This window comes from Sphaeroforma arctica (genome assembly GCF_001186125.1).
Source record: "Sphaeroforma arctica JP610 unplaced genomic scaffold supercont1.177, whole genome shotgun sequence".
Lineage (NCBI taxonomy): Eukaryota > Ichthyosporea > Ichthyophonida > Sphaeroforma > Sphaeroforma arctica.
In genome coordinates this window covers 62,004-67,059 of record NW_014040381.1, presented here as the reverse complement: position 1 = coordinate 67,059, position 5,056 = coordinate 62,004, and positions in this window count along the sequence as shown.

The window sequence follows — 5,056 nt, the reverse complement described above, 5'->3', positions numbered from 1 at the left end:
TTACTAAACTTTTCATGCTCTATACGTTATTTCAAATACATGGATGAGTTGTACACAAATCAAACGAGATACATGCTGTGCAGGCTGCCTATGTCTACAAGGGGAGCAGCAGATGTGTCCTAAGTTTTGATCCCGTGGAATCAAACGAACGGACATTGGAACCTGGCGATAGTTACATTGTATAAAGTAACGCTACAGACATTATATTAGATAGTATGCCAACTCTTGCTAGAACTGATTTATATAACAAGATGGAAATACAATTTTCATATGGTCCCGTAAAAGAGCACCATCGACCATGTGAGTTGCGCATTAGGCAGTGAGATAAGCTTGAATGAAGTAGCATATACAAACAACAAATAATAAAAGACAACATAACCTTCCTGAACAAATTTATTCGTCAAAAATCGATATAGCCGAAGGCTCTTTAATTTAAATATAAACAAATTTTGCACGAAATAGTCACCAAGTGTACATAAATTTTTTTTTTTGGAATTGTCGCTAAATGTACATTTGTACATATTTGATCAATATTTCAGTATGTTTTCATCGACAAAATGGGTGAATGTACATTAATAGCGACAATTCCACATTTTGAATGTGCAATTAGCGACTTTGTTCATATTTAACATTCACTACTCCTTGGGGCGCGTATCGCTTTGTGAGTATGTCATTCGGTCTGCATGAGGCGAAATGGAGAATGCAACAAGTGTTAGAGGCAATATTTCTGCTAGTGCTAGTGATGATGTGGTCTATTGATGAGGGTAGCTATGGACATACTGTCCCATTAGAGCATTGGGACACTACGTTTTGTTTGTTCGGACGTGCAAAGCCAAGCGGGTGCAGCTAAGGCTGTCGAAGTGTTGCTGGGCATACTTCAGGAGACCTGTGGTATTAGTGGGGCGATAGGTGGATTTCCAAGGGAGTACGATCACCGATGAGAAAATTGGGGCACTAGCCAACCTTAGTTCACCCACAACGCAGGACTTAGCGAGGTCTTATTATCATACCGTCGCTTGGGGATTAGATTATTTGCCGAATTTTACTAGGGTCATGTCATGTATCGCGGATCTTCTTAAAAAGGATGTCAAGTTTGTGTGGGAGGAATGCCATCAGCAGGCGTTTGAGGAGTTTACTGCGGTATTGTGCGACACTAGCAGAACCTGACATGGAGGAACAATTGATGCTGTTCTCCGATGCTTGTTAGTATGTGGGTGTAGGAGGCGTGTGTGTTCTAGTGCGACAAGGCAAGTCTGTGCCAGTGGGGTTTTGTGGGTCTAAATTTGATGCGGCGCCGTTCGGCTACCATATACAAGATGAAGAGCATATGCGGGTCTGTAAGTTTCGGTCTATCAAGGCGATATTAACGCCTTAGAGTAATTAAACGCGTAGTATAAGTTTAAGTAAAAATAAATTCAATGTAAATAAACGAAATGAGTCTTTTAGTAAAGTTAGGTATGCCTCGTGAAAACAGCACTCTGAGGGATTGTGAGGCTGAGACATTGCCTATATATAATACTCTCAGTACTGTTTTCGCCGAAGGGATTTTATTTAGTGTTTCGTTGTTGCTCTAATAGAAACTATGGTATGTTTCGTTGGGGGCGAATCCGAGAGACTCATAAAATCCTATCTTTAGAAAAAAAAAGAATAAAAAAAGAAAAAGAAAAATACTCATGATGTCCATAGTTATTGCATTAACCAATAACTTGCCACTTATCAAGAATTACCGACTTAACCATCATCAGACTGGTACATCTGGTTGGCTGAACGGAGGATAGACTAAGCAACGCTAATCCTATGTTCGGTTGAGCCATCTCGCTACCGAAGTATTCAGATATAAATAGATTTGGAAGGTTAATATAGTTCTATTAATAGAACTAGACCAAATCTTATATTTGAAATTTTACTGGGGCCTTTTAATGGCCTTGTCCAAATATCTGATATGTAAAATGGAAAAGGTATTAAGTAATAAAACCGTTAAAAATCATTTAAGGAATACTGAATTTACGTACTTTTAAGAGTACGTTTGTATTATAAGTTTCTAATGTGGAGGCCCGGCATTTACAGGTCTTGCGTATTGCAGATTTAGAGACCACGCTATATACGGATCATGAGCCTCTAGTGGTGATGTGTGCCAGGCAGCTGCACGAGTTCCCTAACACTGTTAGGGATAGGAGACAGCAGAGGTGTCATGGGGGTACTCGTGATTTCAATATTGCTATAGCGTATATTCCGGGCAATGATAACTCGGTGACGGACGTCATATCTAGGTTATGCCAGGACATTGGTCCAATCATGCGTGTACAAAGGGGGTGACCTCCACCGCATGTTTTGTTCTAACGGCAGCTCGTGCAGGTGGTTGTTACGGAGGAGCATAAACTGGCGATCAAGTGGTTTAGGATATGGAAGAGGCGCTGGGGGCCGCATGACATTGATGCCTTTGCGCTCCCGGCCAACTAACAGCTTAGTGCGTACTTGTCCCCGTCGTTGACAGGTGAGGGGTTTGTCCGATATAGGGGTGATTCTTCAATTAATTGGTATATATTAACCCTAAAATTTCTCTGTTGGAGTAAGTCTTGGTAAAAATTGCGGATGAACGGTTCGCGAAGTGGTTCGCTCTACTTGTTTCACTACTTGCAGATGTCACCCGAGGCCTCGACATATTTACGTTATGGTCGGGAAGAACAACCACCGCCTCTGTTCTATTCCATGATTGTACGGTTGGGGCCGCGCGGCGGAAGTTTCAGTTACCTGCTGGAGTGTGGGATGCCTTTGTGTATCCGGTGCCTCTAGTTCAGGAAGAGTTCTTCCAGTTCCAGTAGGATGCCTTTCACAGGAGACTACGTGCGTGGGACAGCATACTCAGGTACGGAGTTGGTTGATGCCAGGGGCTGAGCAGCTATTTGTTTATCCAGTAGACTAGCCTAAGTTAGAAGTACCCATGTAGGTGTTAGAGGCCTCTATAGCAAAGGCGGAACTCATAGCGTAAGGATGGCATATTGGGGCGTGTGCTGAGAGTGTGTGGGGAGATGTTGTTGTGGGTGGTGTGGTGTACTTTCAAGAGGGTGTGATTTGTATGTTGGAGGCCTTAGATGCGGCTGAACCAGTAGGCGCTTTCCCGCCGGCGATGGATCGGCTGAATATCCAGCCATGTGATGTGTTACATGCGTGTCCACGTTGTATGTTGTGGGGAGTCTTATTGACTCCGGAGCAGGTGGTCAAGGCTTTACGCTATACCCATGACCTATATTTGCTTTGTGGTGTACGAAGGTTGGAATATGTGGTATTAGATATATTTGAATGGGCGGGCCTCAGAGAGCTGGTACATGATATTCACTTGGTTTGTGAGCTTTGCCAACGGCATGGGTTATTTGGCAGTATCCACAAGGGGTTGCTGCGGTAGCCGCCTCCCGTGGTTTGTGTTTCGTAGGTTGGAATATGGAATTTGGCTTCTTTCCGGAAGCCCCTGGTGGATAGTGTGCGGTGTTGTTTCATGGTTCGTGTGTTTACCACCTTGGGTGTGTAAAAATAGCGGGTTCCTAATAGTAGTTGCACAGTTAACGTATATTATAAACGTACAAACGTATTAACGTTTATTCCTTTTAATTCTGGAATACATTTAACGAGTTGGACATGAACAAGAACTGCGTAATCCAAGATACTGAACATGCTTTAACAACTTCAAAAAGGAAACCACCTTACCTGGTGGTGGAAAATCCTGGTTTATTGCACAGTTTGATATACAAGTTGTGAACTCTACAACTGAACTAGAAACAAAACTACTTGTACCTAACTATTTAAGATCATTCTTTTCCATCCTTACTTCTACTTCCTTGCTGACCTTCAATCTACTGCCCACGTTCAGTACACAGCCTTCAGTCATCAGTAGTTTCCAATGCTTAAAGTCTGGTCTTGCTCAAATATTTTCATCAAGTTTGATAAGTCCCTGTACACATGTCTACTTACAGAAAATGGTTCAATCAACATCCAATCCAAAGAGCTATTGCACACACATAAAACCCTCATAAAAACCTTATTAGTTACTTGTCATATTCCTTCAATCTTCTTGTGTTAGCTGCATTCAGTCTTTTAAAATCTCCTTTCCTTGTCTCCTTATATGCACACTTTGTACTCATTCTATCCACCAATGCAGTAAGTGCCTCTGTACAATCCTTTTTGTGTGTTGTACGCATACACTCAGCTATTTTACACAGATAAACCTGAGTCAAAATCGGCCTGAAACCTTAAGAATCAAACTAGGTTTATACAGTCTAAAACCATCCACAAATGCCTTGCTCTCAGAGCGCATTGCAAAAAAAAATTAGCGTTTCAGAGTTGAGAGTTGAGAGTTGAGAGTTGAGGACTTGAGACCGGCCTAAAAGAAGCCTAAAAGACCAAAGGGCAAAGTATACGTATTTAGCCCAAGCCCCAAATTGCTACACAAGTGACAAAGTCCCAAACTTGAACCTGACAAACTCCGAGACCAAAGACCAAATGGCCACCATGGCACCAGGCACCACGGCCCCATGGCCACGGGCCGTGAGGCCAAACTCCAAAGCTTTTAGGGTCATGGAGTGCTCAGTGCTCACGTGCTTTGTCATTTATGACATGGGGAATAAAATATTTAAATAGTCAGAGCATCTGAAGTCAGAACAGTCCGCCAAACCCAAATTTAGCAATTTTTTAGAAGCAAATTACCATGCGCAAGGATTAAATATTTATTGTAATATCACGTTCCAGTCATATTATCAGTTCATGCCTGTGTGTTGATTGATGAACGGATGATACGAGTTCCGATTGTAAATGTGCGATATAAACCACCCCGAAGTGACACTTTTAACACACACTGGAACCTACTAGAGAACTGTTCAATCTATCATCACAATGGTTACTGGTATATTCGAAATTGATCCATCGCTCAGCGCTGAGCAGTTCTGGGCTGAGATGCAGACGATGGCAAAGGCTTTATGTGACGGAGAGGACGACTATGTGTATGTCCAGACAGCCTGAAAATATTGCAATACAGTTACAAACACACACACACACACACACACAC